At 33.9% G+C, this 11,460-nt stretch overlaps 1 non-coding gene across 1 annotated transcript; it reads right to left on the bottom strand.

Moving 5' to 3' along the window:
• Positions 1–4,732: 4,732 nt before the first annotated feature.
• On the bottom strand, positions 4,733–4,923 carry LOC147916412 (U2 spliceosomal RNA). The gene has a single exon (XR_015553076.1). It is a non-coding gene; the product is annotated as a U2 spliceosomal RNA (small nuclear RNA).
• Between the last annotated feature and the right edge of the window lie 6,537 nt (positions 4,924–11,460).

Genomic DNA, 11,460 nt, shown 5'->3' with positions numbered 1-11,460 from the left:
TATAATTGATGAACACATTTTAAAACATTTAAGTAATATAGAATTCAGAAATATATGAAGAAATATATAAAGAACAAGTCAATGTCCTGTTTCAATCCCATTTCACAGTAAGCATTGCTCACTAACATCTTCTAAGAATAAGAAAAAATAATCAGAACTTTCTCAACATGCAGATTCACAGCTAGAAATAATTTTGAAGAAACATTAGTTCTAAAACAATCAATGCATATTACTAGTCATGGATTTTTTACCTCACCCAAGATCCATAGTAGAAAAAAGAAAATGGACATACCTCCATTCACACTTTCATTAAGCACTTTCTTGTCCATTGTTAATAGATTTGAGCATCAGACAAATCCATAAGTAAAGTAAAATTTGCATAATTGTGATGATAATAGTTGCCACCTATGGTACAATAATATTTCTTAGACTCCTTGAAACCAAGGTCAATTGTAATTATTGGACTACTCTTACTATGAGGCTTGCTTCTTTGCTGATGTTAAAGGGTATATGCGTTCCTTGCTGTAAGATTGCACAGTGCAAAGATTATATAAACAAATGTAAATCACCATGAAAATCTAGTTTATTCCACCTTTTACCCCACATCATTCCACATTTCTAAATATCCATAATCCTCAAAATGTGGGACCTGTGACCTCATTAAGCATGAGGGAATTTGGCATTCTTATTTTTAGGCTCAGAAATAAATGCTTCCCACATTCTCTTACGGCACATCTTAGATTATCTTTCTCATCTGAACTTACACAAGGGCAAAGAGAGTTTTGCTCAAAACTGTGGTGGAGCAACTGAAAAACTCTCAAAGCAATTCCAGAGTTTAGTGTGCACTGAGAAAATGTTTCTCTAGAGGAACAAAAAGCTAAGAGAACACAACAGAAAATGTACGACTGCCACATTCTCTGGTTCTATCTCACCACCAAACAGCTAAACAGCGAGATAGAAATACAGACACTCTGCATAGACATATGTTAAGACCTGCCAACTAACTTTTAAAATGAAATACAGGCATATTCAGGAGAACTTCCAAGTAAACATCACCCTAGAATAAGGCCTTTTACTATTTAATACCCAGTCTTCCAGAACATTCCTATATCTTAACAAAACACTATTCAGCTGATGTTTATATGAAAACATTTTGTATTTTCATTCCCAAAATTCAACACAACATTTATCACAAAATTATGGTGGTAAACCTCAAGTTATATTCCAAACACCATTGGTCCTAAGACACAATTATATCTAGTTATTTTAAGAGATCTCTGAATGCCAAAAAAGAATATGCCTCTTGGACATTAGTGAGTCTGAGGCATCACAGTTTCATAATCAGTGGAAACAATTTTCAGTCATCATGTGCTCATCCTGAATATATTTCTGCAGTGTCTTTCTTATATCACGCTTGTTTTTGACTAGTGTTTTATTGGTCCCTAAAAAGTTAAGCAGGTTCTAAAGGAAACTATGAGAAAGAAGCAAAGAAAGTAAACAAACAAAAAAAAGACTTGGTTAACAAACCATATTAATTGATGATCGGAAAGCAATATTTTAAGAATTCTGTATCTGAAGATAACAGTTTGTTACTTAAATATAAGCATCGGTGTCTTGTGTTTTAGTTACACTTTAGGATGTTGAGTTGATGTCTGAATGCCTTATAATTTTTTCCCACTTGAAATAAAGGTAAATGGGCTTCTCCTTAGAGTCTTCACCCAGAATATCTGATTTCCATGAATAGATTACTGTAAAGAGCCTAGAAATACCCGATATGTAAACATAGAGATTATCACAGAGTAATGTATAATTTATGTAGTGTTTCTATCAAGCCACTATTTACTAAAAATTTGAAAGTTTATTTAAAAGCAAATTTAAGTCAAATTTAAAATTGTCATGTATATTTTATACTATAATGTGATAATGAAATGATTGTAAATAATCTGATAAAAGTATATACTAATCTACACTAGCGACTGAAGAAAATTAATTTAGATTTTGAATAACAATTACAACTTATTTCTATTTTATATCTATAATCTAGTCTTTTAAATTGAAAAACTATATTAGTACTTTATGATAAAACTTCATTATACAATATATCTGCATAATTTTACTTACTATTTTAGAGATGTTATGTAGTACTTCACACAATATTTGTGGTGATACCATACTTAGCCAATATCGCTTTAGGTCAAATGACAACAAAATAACAGATTGCACGGGTCAAAATCTCAACACCCCAGCTGCTCTACTTCCTAGCAGTAGACTAGGCAAGTTGCATTATTTGCCAATATAATGTGGCTGAGATAATAATAGTGTCTACTATATAGGCTCGTTTGGGTTGAAAATGTAAAACAATTCATACAACAAAGGTTAGTTATTATTGCAAATTACTGGCTTTCCAAGTGAATAAGGTATTTTAGCTCTAATTTTTTTAACGTAATTTTCCTTGTCTGTGCAATAGAGATAATATAACCCACCTTGCAGAGTTGTTGTGAGGATTAAATACACAAATGAACATCAAGATTTTAGCATAGAATCTGGAACAGAGCAAACCCTTAATAAATGTGAGATTTTATTTGTATTAATTTCATTGTGAAAATCCAGTATACTAGATTTTTCATTGTCATACTGATTGAAAAAACCTTTCTACAGCCATTTATACTCAGAAATAACCCATGGAAGACTTTTGCTATGTGAGAACAAATCATGCCCAGGGTCAGATTCTGAAACAGAAATGTCACCAGGAATCTTCACCAAATAACACACCACCTTAACCTAGAGGGACAGGAAAATGCTGGAGAAGATAGATAAGATCACTTAAAACCAACCAACAAAAACAAAACAAAATAAAATTGGCATGCAGCCAGAACAGTAAACTTTTAAGAAGACAGTTATTATTATTTAATCTCTCTATCCAATTCACTGGTTAAATACATTTGCCTCTGAACACTAGTGCTCTGCTCTTGCCTCAAGAGAATTAGACTCCTCTTTTCCCTAAATGCTTCATTTTGATCCAAGATGTGACTATATTCCCAGTCTACACTTTCAAAGAGGACATTAGAAGAAGTCATTTATTCTATTATTGATAAAGAGATTAATTATAAAATTCATTTTTTCTGTCAATACCCAGTGGCAATCATTTTGCTGAGACTTGGTGACAGACGTGAGGCTACACCTACAGAATTATAACTGAGTTTCTATCTAGTACGACATCTGTTACAGGCAGCAAATAAAATTTTATTGTATGAAAGGCTAGCATTAGATTATATCAGCTTTTTAGGAAATATGGTTCATAATGTAGTTTGAGTTGTAAATATTTATCATTCCTAAATTTATGCTTTCTTAACCTTTAGTTTAGAAAGCAGAGCATATTGTAAGGAAGCTATTGTAATAGGCAGTGGACAAAAGAATGAATATATCTGTCCCAACTCTGCTCTTAATCTGCGTGGCCTTGGACAGAACACATTTCTCTGTGTTTATTCCTTCTGTAGATAGCTTTCTCTTCTATAGAATTAGGACATCTGGGTAGATGAACAATGAAGTCCTGTTTAACTTCAGCATTTGGTTATTTGCTGAAGCTGGGCACTGGGGAACAGTCAACATGATTCAGCTTTAATAGGTAAGTATTGAGTACATATTATGAGCCAAGCACTATATGTACCAAAAATTGGGGATACAAACATGTGGCGCGGGCAGCAGAACAAGTATAAACTATACTGTGATCTCTGTGAGTGTCTGTGCCCTGAAGGGTGTGACTATCTACAGCCCAGGGTCTCTGTATTACTTGGTTGGAGGGGAATTAATATATGTTGGATGAATAAATGAATGAAATAACACGTTTTATTACGTTTATTTCCAATTTTTTGTCGTGACTGAAAAATTGCATACATCACCAATTTCAAGTAAAACAGCTTTAAGAGAAATCATCAGAAGTGGAGCAACTATGGAAAAGAAATTTAGACCTGTCTTTTCTCTTTTTTTTATTGAATTGTAATTGACTTACAATACTATATTAGTTTCGGGTGTACAACATAGGGACTTGATATTTTTGTACATTATAAAATGATCATCATGATGAGTCCAGCCATCATCTGTCACCACACCAAGTTATTACAATATTATTGACTATATTCCCCACGCCATACACCACATCCCCATGATCCATTTATCTTATAACTGGAAGTTTTGTACCTCTTAATCCCCTTTACCTACTTCACCTGTCTCCCCACCCCTCCCTCTCTGACAACCACTAGTTTGTTCTCTGTATCTATGAGTCTATTTCTCTTTTGTATTGTTTGTTCTTTTGTTTTGTTTTTTAGGACTTGACTTTTCAGGGCAACTGCAAAGGAAAGAAGCAAACATTCCAATAGTAAAAGTCTCTTGGAAACAGAGGTTGTTGTCAGGAACAACAGGGAAGTATTTATGACAAAGACTTTTAGCCACCTTTCTTAATTTCCATCCACACCCATGCCTTTGAAGATCAACATCAATGGTTTAGTGATTCCTTATATTGTATAGACACATATATCTTCTTATTTTTGAGGAAACAAAGATTTAAATCACTTCTTAAATGTTTTAATACCGTATCATTGACATTATGATACTCTTTACATTAAATTTAAATTTGCTACAAAAAATATTTCTTTTCTCCATTATCTATTACATATCTATGAGGCATCTTGGTATAGAGGAGATATCTTTTTTTTTTTTTTTTTTTTTTTTTTTTTTTTGGTGCACCGTTCCTGGAGGTACTGCAATACCAGGTCGATGTGCGGAGTGGACGGAGCAAGCTCCTATTCCATCTCCCTGCTCCAAAAATCCATTTAATATATTGTCCTCGGATAGAGGACGTATCAGATATTAAACTGATAAGAACAGATACTACACTTGATCTTAGCCAAAAGGCCGAGAAGCGATAGAGGAGATATCTTATATAGGCCTTTTAACACCTGGATCTAAATCCTGGAAATCATACTTAATGAAATCATTTATGAAAGTCTTGGATAGTAACAGGTACTCAAAAATGGTTAAACACAAAATTTGCAAGATCAGAGTTTTAAAAAAGAAGCAAAGGAGGATGGTCAATATTACACAGAACATTTTCTCGCTACTCCATTTGTTAACCAGTTAAAGACTCAGGAAACAAAAAATCAGCCCTTGATCTTTCCTTTATTAAAATATCTCTGCTATATTATATATATTCCACATAACACGAGTTATGTGGAAAATAGGTCCACCAACAAGCTTACAGGTTGGTCACATCAGTAACAATTCACAAGCACAAAAAAGGGATTATTAAGTTTCTTGGAGACTTCCAAACGTCCTTGCTAATTTTATTCTTAGGAAAAAGAATTTGATAAGCTTTTCCAATTTCCATCTATCATAGCTACTTGAAGAACTTGACTGCTAATATTGATAAGGTTATTATCTCACTGGCTGGTGTTGAGATTTTTCCATGTATGAATCTTGAATCCAAATCATTTGTGCTGATTGCCCTGTGTAAATCTGACCTCAAACTATGACTTAAATGCAAGAGCAGCAGTTGTCACCTTGTGAGGCTAAGCAGGACAAATTTCTTGCCTATAGTCCAGGTCAGCACTGTCACCTGAGCTTTGAGACTGCCACCTGATTTATCATGAATGCCGTCAGAGAAGCACGCTACGTCCAGGCCCAAAAGCCTTAGGCAATGATTTGTGCTAGGTTCAGCAGGCCAAATACAGTCCACATGCTTGAGGCTCTTCCTAGGGCACAGGGACATTTTAAGAGATTTCTAAATCTTATAGAAATTTAGAGCCCAGAGGGCATGAGTCATTATATATTCAACTGTCTTATCATGAAAAAGAGAAATTGGAAGCTAAGAAAGTTTGGTATGGGCTGGCCCCGCGGCTTAGCGGTTAAGTGCGCACACTCCGCTACTGGCGGCCCGGGATAGGAACCCCGGGCGCACACCAACCCACTGCTTCTCTGGCCATGCTGAGGCTGCGTCCCACATACAGCAACTAGAAGGATGTGCAACTGTGACGTACAATTATCTACTGGGGTTTTGGGGAAAAAAATGGAGGAGGATTGGCAATGGATGTTAGCTCAGAGCTGGTCTTCCTCAGCAAAAAAAAGAGGAGGATTAGCATGGATGTTAGCTCAGGGCTGATCTTCCTCACAAAAAAAAAAAAAAAAAAGAAAGTTTGGTATTAGCTCCAGGTCACGTGGATAATTCTTAGAAGAAGCTTGAGTAGAGCCTTAATTTCTGACTCTCTATTTCAAAATGCCTTGCAATACAGCCCCATTAAAAGAAGAATGTAATTTCTATGGAGATAAGTGGGACTTGTTAGCATAGTTTATAGGCAGAGGATCCATAAAATAACAAAAGAATCATAAACTCCATTTAACTTCTAACTCATTCTCTTCCATTCCCAAGGTACTTTCTAGGGCACTCAGCAACCAACGTAAACCCGTTCTTGCTAAAAGTGGATTTCAAATACTAAGGAGAACTGTGTCAGTGGACCATGGCACATCTGTACTTCCTGTAAGGTCTGTTGGAGGAATAAACTCATTAGTAATAGGTGTTGAAGGAAAAACACTCAAAAACTGCACTTCAGGTGTGTCTTAGTCCATTCTGATTGCTACGACAAACATTTATTTCTCCTAGTCCTGGAGGCAGGGAAGTCCATGATTAAGGTACCTGCAGATTCGGTGTCCGGTGAGAGCCCATTTCTTGGTTTATAGACGGCCCTCTTCTTGCTGTGCCCTCACGTGGTGGAAGGGATGAGGGAGCTCTCTGAGATCTCTTTTATAATGACGCTAATCCCATTAATGGGAGTGGAACCTAATGACCTCATCACCTACCAAAGACCCCACCTCCAAATACTATCAATGCGGGGGTTAGGATTTCAACATATGAGTTTTGGGGGAACAGAGACATTTAGTCTACAGCAAGATACATATTCAGGGTTATATAGAGGTCATGGGCAAATGATGAAGAACTACAGGCAGGAAACCCGTTTTATGGCAGAATCAGCATCTTTACAAGACACTGTTGTTGGCAACCAAATGAGTGATCAGGATCCTAATGCTGAAAGATCAGGGGTAAGTCTAAATTTAAAATAAAATAATTAACGAAAAGTAAAATAAAATAGAACCACTAAAGTCTTCCATGAGAAGAGGGAATTGGAATGACTCTTGCCTTCACATTTAGGCTTAACTCTCAATACTACATACCGCTTAAATGCTACACTCCACTCACACTGAACTTATAGTTCCTCAAAAATTCTCACTGCTGTGGGTCTTAGAACATGTGACTCCCTCTTCTTGTAAATTCTTCCCAGCTTAGTAATATTCTTCATCTAACTTCTACTCATCATTCAGAATGCAGCTCTGATTTTATCTCCTTTAAGTAGGATGATTATATAATTATGTCATTCAAAGCAAGACAATTTGAAGAAAGAAGGATGTGTTGTTAATAAACATATAGTATAGGTTTAAACCAGAACTGTCCCAGGCAAACTGGAAGATGAGGGCATCATTATCTAACATTCTGTTCAGCACTATATAGGTAGAAGTGTAATTATCTCAGTTCTGCTTGCAATATTCTTCTTAACAAATAAACCTGTGCAAATTAGCTTATTTTCATTGTCTATCATTTTATTCTGGTTCTATACAGATGTGCTCAATGAGAGATTTTTTTTAGCTTTTTATAAAGCTATAGCTTTTAATTTGTAGAGAAAAAATGTAGCTTACGTTTGATTGTACATTCTTCAAAGCTTAGAAAGTATTAAACAAGGACTAAGTAAATCCTGTATATAAGAAAAAATGCTCCTGTTACAGGTAAAAATCACTGAAAACTAAAATGTAAGATAAAAATGTATCTTCTTCTGAATTTGTTCTTCATTATCAATCCTTTATATTAGATAGTTGATTATAAAGAATGATTTAATTTAAAATTTTAATTAAGTTCTATTGAAAATTTCAAAATAGCTTTTTAATGCCCTTAGCTAAAGGAAACTATGCTTGGCAGGTGACATAAAAGAGACTGAATCAGCCATTTGTCCAATAGTCATGTATTATGTGCCAGCAAATAGAATTCCTCATGAGATAATGAAGGTCATATTTCCCTTATCTTCCAGCACATCTATTAATCTTGAAATGATGTGTTATGAATCTCTTGACAATTATGACATCTGAAATTTCAGTTTTCATCTTCCCATTGGAGACGATATTTTATTTTGAAAATAGTGACAAATAACATATAATTGCTATAGCAAACAAAAGGAAAATATTTCCATCTCATCCATGGGCAAATATCTGTAGATCTATAAAATAAAATATACTGCATAGTATAACATTAAAACTGTCTGGTTATGGAAGATAGCTCATCTGGTCTCTTTAATCACTGAATCTCTGTAACTGTTTGATGGATGGAATTTCATTGAGTTGACAGAAGAGCAGGTTGTTTTGTATTGTAGGTGGTTATTGCACACTAAATCATCACAATAACCTGCAATAACAACAGCAACAATGATAGGAATATATTCCTAGCCGTTATTTGTTGAATGCTTACTATCAGCTCTACTTGTCCTTATGGCATAATAATGTCATCCAAATTTTCCAGATGAAGAGACTAAGGCATAGAGGGATTAAATAATCTTGCAAATGTTCACATAGCTGGTAAGTAAATAAATATAAGTATAATAAAATAATAATAGTTATAATAAAAATAAAACAAAACATTGTCTATGATTTGTGTCATGCTTCTATGAGCTAGCCATCACTAATCTATATTTACAAAGACAACCTTAGTGTAAATAACATAGTCCCAATTATCCAGATAAAGAAATTGAGATTTAGAAAAAGTAAATAACCCACTTGTAAGTGTGTGATAATAATAACAATAAGAATCAGGATGATTATGACAAGCTTGAACAATCAGTGTGGGCCAGACTCTGTTTTAAATGCTTCTCAGAAATATAGTCATTAATCATCACCTTGTCCCATGAGATATTGTTATTCCTGTTAAAATGATAAGTAACTGAAGCACAAACTGGGATGTCTAAATTCAAGGATCATGATGTTGATTATCATACTAGAAGACCTCACTCATAAGAGGCCAATATTGTTCAAAAGAGTAAATAATAATGGTAAAAAATTTCAGGTTTTCAGTTAAATTAACAGATCTTATTCTATTTAAGTTTTTAAATAGTATAACAGCCTTCACCAATTATACAAAGTCTAAACTAGTTCAAATGTCTACTGTCATGGTAGACGATCACTTGGCTACCTCTTCACATTGAGCATCCATCTGAAGAGCATTAACATAGGAAAACATAATATTACACCTACAGTCTTTTCCATAGAGTCTATTTACAAACATACCTATTCATCAAAACTCTTTGTCAGTCCCAGAAGGAAAAGATATAAATTTATCTATTTGTCAATTAGTGTGTATGGTCCTTAGTACATAAACAAAATTATTTAGATTAAACTGGATTAGGAGATCTTCATTCTCATGAATTTGTTTCATACAGACCATAGTGAATGGGTAATCTGTATTATGACATTTTCATGTAGCCATATATTATCCTTAATGGTTGCCTCGTAGAAAAGTTTGAATGTACCGGTGGCTCAGCTGACCACTAAACCATCCCAAAGGCCGCTGCCAGCAAGAAAAAAGAGAGAGAGGGGGAGAGAGAGAAATAAAGCAAATCTTCAGAGAAAATTCTCCATAGAGAAGGTGGGTTAGCACTACTGACTATTACTTAATAAATGAAAAATGTAAATATTTTACTGAATGAAAGAATTAACTATTTTGTCTTTTATCCTCCTTCTTATCGGTATACAAATAATGTTAGTTTTATTCCTCTGTTGTTCATAACACCATTGCACATTATCAAAATCTCATTTAATAAATATATACGTATCTTTTGAACATGCACCATTCATTGATTCCACAAATGTTTATTGAGTATTCAATGGGAGGCAGATATTATCGGATATAATCAAATATAACCCCTAAATACCTTCAAGTTGTTAAGTTTTGTTAAACAACTAATGATAACATGATACAGAACACTATTTTTCAAGAGGAAGAGATAAAATGGGAGACAAATAAATGAAAGAGATAAACCAGTGGGAAGAGGTAGATCAGGCAAGAGTTCATGTATGGATTTTATTTCCTTTATTGCTTCCCTTCTAGATTACAAACTCATTGGGGACAAAATCCCAGTTGGAATTGTCATTATATCCTTCAGCAAGCCCCCACACAAAGTTTTATTCATGGTAAACACTCTACATATCTGTTAAATAACTACATAAACTAGATAGTCACTATGATTTGCATGCAACCACAATAGCTTTGCTGGAAACACAATCTTTCAACATATATTACATACTCTTCCACAAAGTTCTATGTGTATAAAAAGATAATTGCTCTGTAATTAGAAAAGTGTTCCTTACTGGCTCCTCAAGAATATGATGACCAAAATTGACATTTGCCTAATCTGTATCTATCTTCCAGATCGGGGAAAGTTACATAGTGGTGTTTGTTATAACCCCACACACATTGTTTTAAAATCATGTACAAGGCTTGCTTTGACTTAAAAAAAAAAGAGAAAATAGAAAATAAGTGGAAAAAAATCAATTGTGCTTCATATGAGGTAACAAATACCAAATGAAATTGGCAAATATAAAAATGTATTGGCAACTTTAAAAGTTGAAAAAATAAAAGCAAACAATATTTGATATTTGCAAAGAATTGTATTTGATTTCTCCACTATTGTAATATAGCCTTAAGGTCTTTGAAACTTCACTTTGATAAATATAATAAAATGAAAAAATAAATTAAAAAGGCAAAAATATAGCAAAATACACACACAGAGGAATATCTTACTCCATGATTAAAATCATTTCTAAGGACAGTGGTGAAATAATATCTGCAGATATTAAAATAGGATATAATGTACATCATATGAAATATTAAAAATTAGCAATATTGTGTAATAAAAAGTTATTGGAGATTCACACATACATAATGTAAATGGAAGGAGGAAGATTTTATATACGTGCATGTGTATGTTTGTGTGTGTGTGTAAGTGCAATGGGAGAAGATATAAGACAGACTCATAGCCACTTTTCCTGTGATATCTACTTTCATATGGAAAAAATAAGGTAAATTTCATTAGGTGCCATTAGGAGAACATAGTACCGTGAGGCATTCTCAATGTATGACTTAATATAAATTACAATAAAGGTGAGGACAAAGACATGAGGTGTTTCTCGGTCTTTATGGCTTGCTCAATGTCTTAAGAGTTATTACATGCCTTATAATTTATAATATTTCTATCAGATAATAGAGGACAGCTAATTCCCAATGTCACAAAAAAGAAAGAAAATGTTCTTATTCTATATAATCGCTGTCAGTTATGTTGGGAGTAAAAGTGGGAAACAGAATATCACAGAAAAAAT

The sequence above is a fragment of the Ceratotherium simum genome, chromosome 8 (assembly GCF_057802395.1).
Source record: "Ceratotherium simum simum isolate JZ-2026a chromosome 8, ASM5780239v1, whole genome shotgun sequence".
NCBI lineage: Eukaryota > Metazoa > Chordata > Mammalia > Perissodactyla > Rhinocerotidae > Ceratotherium > Ceratotherium simum.
The sequence above is the reverse complement of the archived record's forward strand: the minus strand, read 5'-3'. Positions and strand labels throughout refer to the sequence as shown.